Source organism: Camelus ferus, chromosome 6 (genome assembly GCF_009834535.1).
Source record: "Camelus ferus isolate YT-003-E chromosome 6, BCGSAC_Cfer_1.0, whole genome shotgun sequence".
Classification (NCBI taxonomy): domain Eukaryota; kingdom Metazoa; phylum Chordata; class Mammalia; order Artiodactyla; family Camelidae; genus Camelus; species Camelus ferus.
In genome coordinates, this window is record NC_045701.1 from 58,291,877 (window position 1) to 58,308,532 (window position 16,656).

A 16,656-nucleotide genomic window follows, 5' to 3' on the forward strand; every position below is an offset into this window, starting at 1 on the left:
AGCTTAATGCATATTGCTAAGTGAAAGAAGCCAGTCTGAAAAGATTACATACACATTGCATGATTCTAACTATATGACATTCTGAATAAAGGCAAAACTATAGAGACAGTAAAGATCAGTGGTTGCAAGGGGTTCAGGGAAAGAGAAAGGGATGAGTAGGCAAAGCACAGGGGATTCTAAGAGCAGTGAAACTATTCTGTAAGATACTGTAACAGTGTGATACTATTCAGTGTATATACTATTCTGTATGATACTGTAACATATTATGCACTATCAAATGCCACAATAAGTGACTTTTAATGTAAACTAAGGACTCTAGTTAATAATAATGGATCAATATTGATTCATGAGTTTTAACAAAGGTACCATGCTAATGCAAGATGTTAGTAATATAGGAAACTGCTTTGGGGAGGAGAGGAAGTGGAGGCATATGGGAATTCTCTCTATTTTCTCCATTTTTCTATAAACCGAGAACCCCTTTTTAATAAAAGCCTATTAATTTAAAGAACTGTGAATTAGTATTTCTCAGATGTGTGGTGTTTTTTTTTTTAAACCTAGGTATCCAAAGAAAATAGAAAATTATTCTATGAGTGAAATCTGTTCACAGTATTTGCCAGGGTCAGAATAAACCTTGCATTTTATCTCCTATAAAAATCACTGTGCTATATGTTTATTTTGTGTTGACAATTTTTTATGACCCTTTTTTTTGCACTATTGTGAAATAAAAGGTTATTTTCTCATAACTTCAACTATAATCTGGTCCCAAGAAGCAATCCTTTAGCATAAAAGGATTATGTGGGCTCATTGGTTGGTTGTTAGTTTTTTTATTTTATTGGGAGGGGGGCATGTAATTAGGTATGTATGTATGTATGTATGTATGTATGTATGTATGTATTTATTTATTTATATGGAAGTGCTGGGGGTTGAACCCACGACCTTGTGCATGCTAATAAGCACGTGATCTGCCACTGAGCTATATACCCTCCCCTTGGTTTGTAAGTTTTTACAGTAGACTTTAAAACAGCTTCATCCTTAATCTAGCTGACTTTCCCAGGCATCAGAAGCTTCCAGAGATCTCTGCTTGAATATCAGCCTTGAGATGCTCCATTGCAGTCTTCTGCCAAACCACCATAGCCTGTAACTCAGAGCAATGCAGAAACTTCCTGACTGGCTGTGCCCTTCCCACAATTTCAGTCTGAGCAGAGCAACCAGAGCAATTCTATTAAAACAAGTCAGATCATGTCACGACTCTACCAAAAATCCTAAGGAGGAATCCCGTCCCTCTCTGGTGCAGCCACACCAGCCTCTGCGCCGCCCCTGGACCTTTCACCTCTGAGGGTGCCTCTGCACAGGGTGTTCTTCCCCAGGCATACCTCTGGCTTGCTCCCTCACTCCAAGTTTTTTCCTCACACATCTCCTTTTCAGTGTGACCCACATTAACCACTACATTTTAAATGTTTCCCTTCTCTTTTTTTTTTTTCTGATCTATAGAAATTATTAGTTTCTAATATACTGTTTTCCTTTGTTGTTTATTTATTTATTGTACCAATTGTTCATCTTTCTTTCCTAAACTATAAATCCCATGAGGATAGGAATTTGTTTGCATTGTTAACAGCTCTGCCCCAACATCTAAAACTTGCTTGAAACATAGTAGGTACTCAATAAATATTTACTGAATGAATAAAATGGGTAACAGTGCCCTCTAAGAGCAGAACTCTTGAGGTTTCTGTAGCAACACCCATAATAAATCTGAGCCACATTATACACTGATTTACTTTTAATTGGTTTTCACAGACATGGAACAAATGCTTTATCCAATTTACCTTTCTAGTGGAATTGGCTCTGAATGTGTACTGTACAGTGGTAGAATTATAAAATGTGAGACATGACATCTGATTCTCTTGAATAATTTTTGAATACCCATAGGCTAAATACCACAATCATGTAAATATTTTTTTCCAAGAGCAAGTGTTAAACATAACCCTCTTTTTCATATTTTTATTTGTGGTTAAAGGGGTCCAAATTTCTTATAATGATTCTTTCAGACTCATGCACTTTTGGAATATTTTTCATTACTAGTTTTATAGTGCTGTGTCTTCTGAATTCAAAGAAGCTGCCTTATTTATTACATTTCTAAGATTAAAGAATGGTTATTGTACCTTCGCAATGCTATTTAATGCATCAGTAGAGGAGCAGGTAACCATCCTACCAGTTGAGAGGAGGATGTGCCTCAATCAATTGAGTTCATACTGACATCTGGAGGCCAAGTTTGGTATTACATGAATAATACCAAAATTTATAGATTTCATCAGAGGCACCAATTAGTGCCTCTAACCCTCTTTAAAATAAAATTAATTAGTTAATTAATTTTGAGCTGCATTTGCAGTCACAAAGTTATAATTGATGTAAAATATTAAAATAAAATTTAAAAATAAGTAAAACATCTGAAATACTTAATATAACAAAAAGTAGCATAAACAAGTCTGTTTTGAAAGTCTTGTGTATCTTCTACATAGAGTTTGTTACATGTGAAAAGAATAACAGTAACTATGGCTAACACTTCTTGAGTACCAGGTAGATGTTGGGCAGTGTGCTTTACTTACAACAGCTCACTTCATCTTCAGACAACCCCTATGAAACAAGGACTATTATTAGCCCCACTTTACAGTTGAGATACAGGCTCAGAGTGGTTGGTAATTTCTCAAGGTCACTTAACTAACTAGCTGTGGCGGAGCAGAACTTGGCCCCAAAATCTGTGCGACTCCAGAACCCAGCTGGCACTATGGCAGAGGTTCTGCATCTGGGGTTGTGTTATGGAATCGAAAGAAATTCCTGTGAAAAACAAAGCTCTCCAGTCATTCCCACAAGGAGTGAGTTATAAAACTTCCCAAGTCATAAACACTGAAAATATGCTATTAAAAATGTCTCTTAGGAGGATAATTGACAAGAGGGGTCAGAAGTGTCTCAGAAGCAATATCATCATTTGCCAACTTTTAAAATTCTCTTTCATTATAGGTGATTACAAAGTATTGAATATAGTTCCCTGTGCTATACAGTAGGACCTTGCTGTTTATCTATTTTATATATATGCTGTGTTCCATTAAATGATAGTCCAGCTACATCATGTATTATGAATATATAACTAGTGGAAATGTTGTGGTTATCTTCTAAATAGCATAATTTTGGTGTACCATATTTGTGTATTAAAAGTATTGTTATTAATTGTAGGCATGATATGCTTCAAGTATTATGACTCTGTTTTGGTATTTAAATTTTTTAAATAAATTCAGAGCCTCCAAAGATGGAAGGGAGTACTCTAGTACCCTCTTAAATCTCCTAGATGCACAGCTCAACAATTCTACAACTGAATTTAAACTGCATTGATACATTTAGCAAAGAAAGTGCTAATCTTTGATTTAAGGACACTCCTCCTAAACTCAGCCTTCTCTTCTAGTGCTTTCTCTAAGGTATTGGCAAATTTGTTGATAAGTCAAAATACCTCAAAACTAAAGGCATGATTGAAGATAATGTCTAAGAAATTAGGAGATGCTTTGCTTTTGTAAACTGATTGACTAAGTAATGAACTTTATCCAAAACATCCTGGCCAATGTGGTTCTTGTACTTGGCTAGAGGGACTTAGCTGACTTCTCTGATTTCATACTCCCAATAATGAGGGTATGCTTTTTTTTAGAAAGAGAAAAGAGGGTTGGGTTTTTTGTTGTTGTTGTTGTTATATTAAGGTAGTAACAATTAATGAACATCTCAAAAGCCAATAAATTTTACAATCAAAATTTACTATAGGACTGGCAAATGTCAGTAGGCACAGTGTTTCCTCTCCTCCTGTTCCTTATCATATGCACAGAGATCATAAACCAGGGGAGTACTGATCCTCCCCGTACATCGCTCTGTTACAAACTCATCAACTCAGTATGTTGATGGTGGCAGTCTGGTAACAGTCAGTTATCTTTCTACCAGCTTGAGAGAGAAAGGAAGACCAGTTAGGGCCAAGACTGTCTACGTCTCATTGCCCTGTGTATGGTGTCTGTGAACCAATGAAAGACACTCATTTCAAAACCATTTATGTCTCCTATCCTGGGCAAATGCATTCTGCTATTACTATTATTGCTTAATGAGAATCATATGTGATAATGCGGTAGTTGGGTTAGAAGATACCCAAGCTGGAAATCTCAGTCATCCCTGATACCTTGCATTTCTTTATCCATACCACCCTGACCTCTCCCACCAAATGTGTATATATATACTTGCCATCTAGACTTTTGATTCTTCTTCATAAAAGCACTAAAACCATTCCAGGATCTTCATGCACTGTCACAGGCTTGTAATTGTCTTCCTACCTCCAGTACACAACCTCTCAAGTGTGCTTTGTATACTACAGTTAGAGTGATCTGGTTAAAGGTAGTGTCTCTTTTGTTAAATAGATTAGAGTTTGAACCAGAACCCTGCCATTTACTAGCTGGGCAACCTTCGGCAAGCTATTTAACCTCAACTTCCACATCAGTAAAATGAGGATAAAAATTATATTCAGCTCATAAAGTGTATGAGTACATCCCCCTAAATAATTAACAGAGGCTTCTTACAACAACTCTACTGAAATGTTGAGGGTTTATAGAAACAAACTGACCTTCTAATAGGTCATTTTCAGGTGGAAACTGTGATGGATAATTGTATGTGTCAACCTGACTGGGACACAGGGTACCCAGATATCTAGACCAATATTATTTCTAGGCTTGGCTGTAGGGTGTTTCTGAATGAGATTAACATTTGAATAGGTAGACTGAGTAAAGTAGGTTGCCCTCCCCAGTGTGAGTGGACCTTACCCAATCTGTTGGAGGCCTAAATAGAACAAAAGGCAGAGTAAGGAAGAATGCATCCTCTCTATCTGATGTTTTTGAACTGGGACATTGGCTTTCCAGGTTCTCAGACTTTCTGACTCAGACGAAAACTATACCTCTGGCTCTCCTAGGTCTCCAGCTTAAAGAGAGTGGATCATGGGACTTGCCAGACTCTCTAATCAGGTAAGCCAATTCCTCATAATACATTTCTTTATATACATACAGATCCTTTATATATTGATATATATAGCTTCTATATATATATTCTGTTTCTCTGGAGAACCCTGACTAATACAGAAACCAAGCTAGGAACTACATTAATTTGTATAAAATATTCTGAAATGTTTATCGTAAATGAGAAATTTCAAGTGAATTATTGTTTTTAAGCACTGTAATTTATTAGACCTTATAGCAGAAGAAAAACACATAGAACATTAATTTTTGCTTATTTAGTGAGAGAAGTGAAGAAGTTATGAAACCAACTGAAAGGGTTTGATTTTGTATATTATATGAGGAATCTGCCTGGGTATGAGGGAGATATTCACTAGAAACTGCTTATAATTTTTGTTTGCAAACTTACTCAATTTGGTAGTCATAGTTTTCAAAGTCATCACTTTGGAATTTATACTTTAGATGATCTAAATGTTTTAATCTAACTTGGAAATGGTCTTCGGTGTTAGACTACAAAAATAATAAATTAAAATGTTTGGAATACATAGGTATCAAATCCCTTAAAATTGACCACTGCAGAGTTTACAACACAAAGAGTGAGCCCTAATGTAAACCGTGGACTTTAATAATAAATATCAATATTTATTTATCTGTTGTTACAACTGGAGCGCACTAATGCAAGATGTTAAAACTGTACAGTGAGATAAGTGGTAAATGGAAACTCTCTGCATTCTCTGCCTAATTTTTCTATAAACCTAAAACTGCTCTAAAAAAAAGTGTATCAACTTTTTAAAAACTAAATTGACCATAGTTATATGAGCTTACTTCTCTTCTCACTTCTGTTCTGTTGACCTATGTATCTATCCTTGTGTGAGTACCACACCACTTTTATTGCTGTAGTTTTGGAATTTTTTAATCCAGGAAGTATGAGTACTCAAACTCTGTTATTTTTCAAGATTGTTTTTACTATTCTGAATTCCTTGAATTTCCACGTAAGTCTTACTATTAGCTGGTTAATTTCTGCAAAATTAAAAAGCAGTTGGAATTTTCATAGGAAAATTCATACATTGAATCTGTAGATATTTTTATCTTACACCATTAAGTCTTCCAAAGTATAAACATGAATCTTTACACTTATTTAGGTCTCCTTTATTTTTCCTAAGAATTTTTGTAGCTTTCAGTATGCAAACCTTGGACATTCTTGGCTAAATTTATTCCTAAGTATTTTGTTCTTGTTAATGCAATTGTAAAGGGAATTGTTTTCTTAATTTTGAGATTTTTCATTGCTAGTATATAAAAGTACATTTGAATTTTATACATTGATCTTGTCTCCTTCAACCTTGCTGGCTTTCATTTATCCTGCATTTTAATTACTACATTTTTAATTCTAGAAATTGTGCTTGATTTTTAACTATGCTATGCTGCTTTGTGTAGTTTCTGATTCCTAAATAAATGCATCTAATGATATATCTAGTTTGGTCAGGGAAGCACTGTATTACTCTGTTGGGATTAATTTATTACTATCAATAAAAACCTCTTCTGAGGACTATTTTTTATAGTGGTAAAAATACTTAATATGAGATCTACTCTCAACAGAAGTTTAAGTGTAAAATATTGCCAACTATAGACACGATGTTGTCCAGCAGATTTCTAGAATTTAATCGTGTTGCATAACTGAACTGAAACTTTATTCCCACTGAATAGCAACTCACCATTTCACCCTCCAGCTTCAGGCAACCAGCATTCTATTCTCTGCTTCCATGTGTTTGACTACTTTAGATATCCCATATAAGTGGAATCATGTAGTATTTGTCCTTTTGTAACAGGCTTATTTCACTTAGCATGATGTCCTCAGAGTTTATTCATGTTGTCACATATGGCAGGATTTCCTTCTTTTTTAAGATTGAATTATACACACACACATAACCTATATATCTCACATTTTCTTCATTCATCTGTCAATGAACATTTAGGTTATTTCTACATCTTGGCTGCTGTGAATACTACTGCAATGAACTTGGGAGTGAAAATACCTCTTTGAGATCCTGATTTCAATTCTTTTGGATAAATACCTAGAAGTGGGATTGCTGAATCATATGGTGTTCATATTTTTAATTTTTTTGAGGGAACTTTATACTATTTTCCATAGAGACTACAATATTTTACATTCCCACCAATATTGTAAAGAGGTTTCAAGTTCTCCACATCCTTGCAAACATTATCTTTTTTAAAATAATAGCCATCCTAACAGGTGTGAGGTGATATCTCACCAAATTTCAATAAATTGGAATTCACTTTTCTTTATATAGAGCCCTGCTCTTGAATCTCTTTTGTTCATTCTTCCAAACAGCATTCATCAACTTCGTTCACACATTTCTAAGATGTATGTCAGTGGTAATGTCTTTATTAAATAATTGCCTCAAAAAAACAACAGAGATTCTTTGTCTTTGACTTTTGACAGTTTGATTATAATATGTCTAAGTGTGGGTTTCTTTAGATTTGTCATATTCAGATTCTGCTGGGCTTCATGGACCTGGATGTCCATTTCCTTCCCCAGTTTTAGGAAGTTTTCAGCCATTATTCCTTTGAATAAGATTTCTGCCTCTTTTTCTCTCTCTCTTCTGCTTCCAGAGCTCCCATAGTGTATATACTGATCTTCTTGGTGGTGTCCCATATTCTCCTTAAGTTTAGACAGTATTTTTCATTCTTTTTTCTTTTTGCTCCTTAGACTAGATAAGTTCCAATGACTGGTCTTCAACGTTTCTGATCCTTTATTCTGCTTCTTTTAGTCTGTTATTGAACTCTAGTGAATCTTTCATTTCAGTTATTCTGTTCAGGTCTATGATTTTTCTGGTACTTTTTTATGTTTATATTTATGTTGAAGTTTTCAATTTGTTGATTTGTTCTCCTGATCTTGTAGAACATCTTCATGATAGTTATTTTGAATTCTCTGCTAGGTAAGTCATATACCTCCATTTCATTAGAGTCAATTTCTGGAGATTTATTTTGTGATTCTGTTTGGGAAATATTTCCCTATTTTTTTTTACTTTCCTTGACTCTTTATGTTGGTGTCTGGGCATTAGAAAAGATAGCCACCACCCCCAGTTTTCAAAACTGTGTGAGGACTTCCTCAAGCGTTTATGACACCGTGCCAAACTGCCCCCTACTCAAGGGTGAGAAGCCCAAAACCGTGGTAGACCTTTCCTGGCCAGATCCCTCACTCAAGCAGTTATACCAAAATATTAAGGCCATGGCTTCTTCCTCATCACAATACTGGGAAGTGACTCATTAATCTTTTAAGACTTTCATAACTGAGTAGATCTTTTGAGCCTGTCTAAATGATCAGTTCCTCTTCCCCATTATTACCACATCCATCCATTGGCCAACACCGAGAAACTTGTCCTTGTGATTAACAGACTCTGAGCACCACAAAACCTTCAGAGTTTCTCTTCTCTCCTAATCTCTTTCAGCTCAGTCTTATCTCATCCACACTCTTCAGTCTCACATGCATCCTCCTTCCACCTAAGATACAGCTCCATTCTGTAACCATCAAAACTCCTTGTGTCCTCTACCTCACCTCTTGCCCTACTAATCTTTTTTCAGTCCTCCATTTTCTAGGCACTTGACCCCAAACTTCTCAGCCTGCTCCACCTGCCTGAGTCTTCAGCCATCCAGACTTAGGTCACTGCTACCTTCTTATTGATGCTGATTCTGATTCTCTTCAGTCATCACCTAGGCTTTTCCCTCTTTGATCTCAAAGTATTTTGATCCTAAATATGGTACTCATTTATCTATATAAATAATGCATGAACACCAGAAGACATAACTCAGTGTTCTGTGTTTAACAGATCTTCAAAATGTAAATGCTAAATTTGAATTATTTTATGTCTTCTTACACTATGTGAAACATGACTTGGGGACATTACAATGCTTGAGTGAACTATGTTCAGCCTCTTCATTGCTGAGCCACTTGGGCAAATTTTCATAGATCTATTGCTTCATCTGTAAAGTGGCATTACTTACCTACTTCTAAGGTTTTTGTCAGGATTAGATAAAGTGATGAATGCAAAGTATTTTGCATATAAATTATCAATACATTTTAGTTATTCAAGACATTTACCACAGTGAATAGCACACAACAGGCATTCATTATTCTGTATCTAATATTGATGTTTAATTACCATTAAGACAGTGAGTTTACATTTATTTCATATTCCTCACAATGCTTAAGGCAGTCATTTATATAGGTTGGGTCCTCAATTAATTTGGTTAAATACATTAATCAGAAAATATCTTTTGTCATCTTGGAATATGAAAGGATTTCTTAAACAAGATGGAAAAAACAGTGATTATAAAAAGAAGAGATAAACTACATTACAATGAAGAGCTTCTGTTTATCACAAGATACCATAAAGAGTGGAGAGATGAGCCACTAAACTACATATGATATCTCCAGTAAACAAAACTGAGAATAGATTACTATTTGAATTTAGTAAAAAGAAAACAACTCCTGTAAATTACTAAATAGAAATAGACAAATAACCCAATAGAAAAAGTGAGCAAAAGTTCATGAAGAAGCAAGTCACAAAAGCAAAAAACAATGGCCAGAAATACAAAGTATTCAGCCTTTAATTTGTAATCAAAAAGAAGCAAATCAAAACTATAATGAGATCACATTTTATACTCATTATTGGGTAAAAATTGTTAAATTTGGCAATATAAAGTAAAAATATGGAATAATGAAAACTCCAGTGTGATTCTGGTGTGAGTAACTACTTTGAAAAATAACTTGGTGACTATGCACTAACATGGATAGAAATAGTTGTTGCCTCTGGGGAGCCAGGAGGATGGTATTGGGGAGGGTCACACAGGTAGCTTCCATTATATTGTCATTAGTTCTACTTTACAAGTTGTATGGTGGATTCATGGGAATTTATCACTCTTTTTAACTTACATGATTGAATAAACCATTTTGAATATATTAAATACTACATAATGAAAGCCTTTGAAAATGAAAGTTTCAGTGAGGACAGTTAAGATTTTGTTTTTTCAATTACTTATTTATTATAACTCAAAATAAAATATGAATTACAAAACTTCACTGTGGATGTGACCCATATGGCAGGTTAATGAAGAAAAACATATTTATTCTCTTTTGTGTCACCTTATGCCACTGTATCCCCCCCAAAAAAATGTTTGAGATAACTCTTTTCAGTTATTCACACAGGGAAGGCCACAAAAACGAAGACCTTTTCACAGACGGCTTTCTTTCGGTATGACATAACATACTGCAAGTAAGCTTTGTTTTAGTTTTTTCCAAAGTTTTTGAAAACAAATCAAACAGAAGAGCAATCCAAGTAAGACCAAAGGTACACCAAAGAATTATTACTGCCACATAAATTTGTGAATTCTGAGAAGGATTTACATCTAAAGACAAAAAGTAAATCACATTTAAATTATTGGAAGATGATTATTGCTTCTGATCTTCTCTTCTTGTAAACTACATCACATTAGTGTCAACCCATAAACAGTCAACCTTTAAATTTTAATTATTAATATTAAAGACCAGCTGGAAACTAAAAAATAGTTCTTCTGAAATAAATGTCATATTCATCAAGAATACAGAATTATACATTTTAATTTACATTAAGCTTTTTATAACATACTTATTACATGAAGGTAAAAAAGCTCTACTTATATGTATGGTTTAAAACACATCTATGCAAACATATTGAGCTCAATTCTGAACATTTCACAGGATGGATTGGAATACAGATATGCCATAAAACTTTGGCACATAATGTTAATATGATCATTTCTTTTCTTTCATTGCTGTTGGAAATTTTAGAAAACAAACATAAGATATAAAAAAACCTTTTAAAAGAAACTCAAATTTTGTTTTAAAAAATTATATGATCATCCACAAATACATATATTCCTACTCTGCCACTGGTTTATTCTTTATGGCTATAAACATGCCAGGTATTTTATAACTTTTTAATGTAAAAATCAATTTGAAATAACTAGAAACACAAAGAAAACATATCCCTGACCCCAGCAACCATCTCACGTTATACTGAGACTCAGTACACATTGGCTCCATTCCCCCAATCTCTAGGCCATTTTTTTTTTCTCAGATATCCTTGAAACTAATACTTTATATCAAAATGTAAATGATCATATGAACTTTGTTGGCATTCTGGGTTTTGCTAAGAAAGAGAATATGTCTTTCAGTAAAGACTTGCCAAGGAGTACAGCATAAAATATGGCTGTTAGGCAAAACAACACACTTTAACGGCACTTAAAATTATTTTAGACAAGGAGAAGGAGAATAAATGTAAATCTCTGGCATACATTAGCAAACTTAACTTTATGAATGACAGCATAATTTCACTGACTGAGATGAATATTGAAAAGGCTTTGTCTTTCAGCTTAAAATGGCATATTAATTGGAGTCCCTTATCCAACCTCCTCCAAATTTCTAATAAAACATCTATGAAGTCCCAGTTCCAGTTAGATAATAAGAGGATATAAAAGATTTTCTATTCCATAGTAAAATAAAGCAAAAGAGAAAACAGACAAAATGAAAATCATTTTCAGTGGTGCCAGCAAAAAGCAATGCATGCAAGAAAGCTTGATGAGCTAAATTCCAGAGATGAATGAGTTCTTCATAAATGAGCAGAGAGATGTGGCAGCTTCTGTGCCTGAGCTGGGTATGTAGGGACATAGCAGACTTGCCAGAGATGGTGGGAAATTGCAGACACAAAGTAAAATTAGTCATTCCCTAAATGACAGGGTGGACTCACGGGATGGATTGGGATCCAACCCCTCAAAAAAGATCGTTCAGCCAAATAATTCTCCCACCTCCCACCATCCCAAATTTTGCCAGAATATTAGGATTGGAGGAGGGCTAGCACAAGGCATTCTTCAGTGTGATTTCCTTTAACACCCGCTCAATACCATACATACCACATATACCATATTCTGTATTCAGTATTACTTTTCCAAATATGGGACTAATAGAGATTATTCCATTTCTATGAGCTAGTGATTAAAAAACAAAACTCTAAATGTCTATACACATCCCTTTTGGTAACTTAATCAGAAATTGGTAAACATGAGAGCTGAAAGAATTTTTATAAATATTCTTCCTGGACTACTAGTTATTTTTCACTCTCTGACTGCTAAATTTATACCTCTCCTTCCAGACTTAACATTTATCCATACCTGATGCACTTAGTAAGCTTTTGTAGATCCTCACGGTCAAGATCATGTTCTTCTTCCTTGGGGTCATCATCGCACGGTGCATACTTAATTCAATTACAGCTTATTGTGGCCTGGATTGTAATTATCTATCTCTGTGTCTAAGTCTTCCCCACTCCAGTGCATGCTCCTTACAGACAGGAGCCAAGTTTTGGTCATGGTTGAGTCCCCCAGCACATATCACTTAAGACTTCCTTATGGTAAGAAAGGCTCAAGAAACACTGATAGGCAGGTTGGTTAAGTGACTAGCTGATTGACAGAAAAGAAATCAACTAGTTCAAGTTTCCCTCACTCCAGCTACTTTGTATTAGATGGAATTGAGTTCTGTTGGTCAAACCGCTTGTCCAGTTTGACCCAGATAGATTACGGCAGAGGAGACACCGATGTTCTGCTTCTTGGCTCTGTGCTTATTGTGGCAGAATACTGCTTCTCCTATGGAGATGTGAGGCATAATAGGATGCTATACCTGTGTTCCTTGGGCTAATTTTTAAAAATGTGTTAAAAGTAAGAATAATGCCTGATATGCTAATGCTAATTTGAGGCAGAGGTGAGCCAAGAACAATGGAAAAGTTTCCCAAAATATAGAGCCTGGGGATATACTTTGTTCCTTTAAGGAATTTATAAACACAAAAAGGCCGTGTGGAAATAATCCTTTAAACAAAAGACTCCTTGGATATTTTACTGTTGAATTTTAGGAATGTTCAGAATACTTAATGTCTGGGAGTCTCTATTTCCTTCTTATTCAATGTGTTTATTCCAAGGTGGAAGTGGGCTTCTCCACTGGAAAAGACAGCAAACACTCATTGCACAGGATTTATCCTTCGTACCTACTGTTTCATTCCACATCAACTTTGAATTCTTGCTTGTGTGAGCAAGTGGTGGCATACACTGAAAGGAATTCTTCTGTTTCATTTTCCCATAATTAGTGCACTCTGCGGCCTGGACGAGGGAGAGCGTTGGATGGAAAGGAATTGCTTTGGAATCTTTTATGGGTTTTCAGATAATTGAAGTTTTAAAAAGTACTTTTGGCCTCTACCCTAACTCCTGTAAGATAAATGCTGTATTTCTGGTTATACTTTTACTTCAAATCCTGTTGATTCTGTGGCTATGAATGCTAATACGAGTCTAAGATTAGAATCAGTTGACTTACCTATTATATAGTCACCAAAACCAATGGTACTTAAGGAGATAAATGCGAAATATAACCCTTCCCTTTGAGACCAGCCCTCTGTATGCGTGGAAAGTAATGGTGGTAGCAGGGTGAAACTGGAAAGTCCAGTTGGCAAGAAAAAGACGAGCGTGTAAATTTTAATTTGTCTCTAAAGAAAAGAAGAAAAACAAAGGTAATGAAGAAGGGAGGTGAGGGGAAGGGAGGAGGTGGAAGAGAGAGGAGGGAAAGAGGGAGGGAGGAAGAAAAGAGAGAGAAAAGAAGGAAGATGTTAATATCAACCCAACAGCAGTCAGAGAGCTATTGTTGGCCAAACCCTCGTTTTCCCCTTACAGAGCCTTTCCTGGCCAGGGGCTTGCTTGGTGCGTCCTGCCACACTCTGGCTTGCAGGCTTCCTTTGCATCTACGTCTAGGAGTATATCCTAGCTCTGTCAACCAAATCATCATCTTTCTTGTGAATCTCGGTTGCTAACCCTTTATTTCTGTTTTCTCTCTTCATGCATTGTGCTTCACATCATTGTTTTAATGTAAAACAGTCCCTTTCTTCTTGCCCTCTCTAAGTCTCAGACTGAAATGTTCTTTTGCTTTGTAACCTGCTTTCTCCCACCTCCAGTTCTGGGTCCTTACTGGCTGTGTAAAAGGGTAGGATGGACAGCCATCATCTGGAAGTTCAGGACATTAACTTTTTGAAGCTAATAAAATATTGATTATTTTAATATTTATTATAATATATAAATAATAATTATTATTATTGTTATTTCTGTTAAGAGACATTACAACACCTGAAATTAAAAGAGAAAATAAATGTATTTTTCCATCTGAAAACTGAATAGTCCATTTACAATTCTACATTATATTAATTGATTAAATGCTTTTTATAGTATAATTCAAATTCACTCAACAAGCGTTTATTGAATATTTCTTATTAGTTAGCACCTTGGGAGTACTCAAGATACAAAGTAAAACTAAGACAGTTTTTCCACACAGGGATTATAGTTTTGGGGAAAGAGGGGGGAGACAGACAAGTAAGCCAATATTAGAAACAACATGTCTTAAACTTTTGCTCATAGATTACCTCATATGGGACAGACACTATGCTGAGAGATATACATTTTTTATACCATGATAAAGGGACATCTTGTAAATATTTTCTTAAATTTTAACACTTACATAGTATGATTAGTGCAACAATTACATTGGATTGTGCAATTTGCAATCCTTTTCTAAATTTGGTGGGATATGAAGCTGATGTCATGAAATTCTTATATGTCTTATTTCTCCCAAAATTTGGAAACAGATACTCGTTATCAACTTTGGAGACACTCCAACCTATATGAGATACCCATAGCAGAGTAGAGCAGAATTAGAGGAAAGTGGAAGAAATAAATAGCTGACTTTTAGTATGTATTTTGGAACTGTTAAGGAGCTTTGGCAATAAGGGAAGACTGATATTGAGGATTTCATTTTCTGTGGGATTACTGTTAATAGCTCTTTTTGTTTAGCTTTGTATGGTGGTGACAAGTTCAGAGAATTCTATGTGAGTGATATAATTTTATCTGGGTTATACTCTTATCTGGTACACTTGAGTGACGGATGAGTTTGTTTAGACATGCCTATAAGCACGTAATAAGGTTCAGCTTTGGCTCTGTGTAGGTTTTGAAAGGCAACATCCAAGAGCTCTTGAGTCTCTGAAATGGCCAGATCTTTGATCTCAGACATAATTACCAGGATTGATACCATGGCTTCAGGATGGGCAAACTCTTTGCGGATGCTGTCTGATCTTCTTCTTTGAAGGAGAAAGCAGCTACTCTGGTTGAATTATTTCATAGAGGAGGTTTTGGTCCCTAAGGAATGCTCAAAGCTTTTGGTTCTTTGTCCGTCAACCCCAGAATCCACCCCCAAGTGAGAATTACTGGTAGGAAGGAGTCAAGTCCAAGAGAATTTACTGACCACCACTATGGGGTAGGTGGTCGAATATGTCCCAGGAGTTTCTTTCTCTGGACTTCACTTCCTTGAGACTGGGGAGAAGCCAGCCACCAGGACCTGCTCTTACTCAGCACTGCTCTTTCCTGAGAAGGCCTGGGACAGCTGGCTTAGACCAGGCCTGTTGCGACATCTAGCTGGCCTTTTAAGGATTACTCTTAAGCCAGTAGATGTGAGTCCAGAGAGGAGGGGAAAGGAGCATGCTGCCTCTGCTGTCTCCTTAAACTGGGTCAGATAGGCGTAAGGGATCATTGCTGAAGAGCAAACTGGTTCACAGGAATTCCTAATGTAACCCCTCAAGGCAACAAGAGCAAACAACTTACCTGTTCTTGCCTCTCAGCATCTCTTTCTGGGACACCTGGAATGTCAGGAAGGGACTATCCATCTGTGTTCTCTCTTTGTATATCACTTTGCCTCAACTCAACACAAATTTGACTAGTAGTTTTCTAAACAGCCTCCTCTAGTACATATATATTATAAATATATATATAATCATTTAATCATAGCCTTAAATAATTTCTTGCCCTTAGCAGAGCTGACAAAGGCATTGTGAAAGGAAAGAGCTCAGAACCTAGGATCAGAAGAATTTAAGTTGGTAACTTCCTCTAGAAAATCCAGATGTTAGATTTTTGTTTTACCATACTTACCTCAGAGAGTAGATCAGGGAACCAAATAAAATCATGGTTGTGAAACTGCATTTATACTATATTATTCTACCATTGTTCTTTGAAATATTACTCCTATTTTCTGAAGAAGAAAAATAGAGCACTGTGTAGTTATTTTGGTCAGAATACCCTTTTCTTGATCTAGGAGTTCCATAAAAAAGAGCAAGTGCACACACACACACACACACACACCCCTACACGTATATATGTAGATTCTTTTAGCATATATTTAACAAGAATGTAGTAAGTTCTGTTGCTTATTCTCCTTAAAGTTATGAACCTAAACGTGTTTATAAGATCATTTGTTAAACATTACCTCTTTCATTCCCATATTCTGAAGGTATTTTTCAAATTGTGAAAGTGGTTGTCATATTGCACTGCACACAAATTTCAGGAATATGATCGTTAGAGGGATCCCCCAGTAAAGCATAGAAGACACAGACTATCTGACCCATAGGAGTTCTGGGTGTAATTGACCCATAACCTGATGGATGATAAGAGGCAACTTTAGTGTCTGCTCAGTATTACTGGTCCTTGGAACATGCACTTTCGC

At 35.7% G+C, this 16,656-nt stretch overlaps 1 long non-coding RNA gene across 2 annotated transcripts in view; it reads left to right on the top strand.

Annotated features, from left to right (window-relative positions):
• The window catches only part of LOC106729754, a 214,032-nt gene that overhangs the window by 183,152 nt on the left and 14,224 nt on the right, over positions 1–16,656 (top strand). For both annotated transcript variants that reach the window (XR_004320728.1, XR_004320727.1), the window contains exon 7: positions 4,985–5,036. This is a non-coding gene — a long non-coding RNA (uncharacterized LOC106729754). The remainder of the gene's footprint in view (positions 1–4,984; positions 5,037–16,656) is intronic.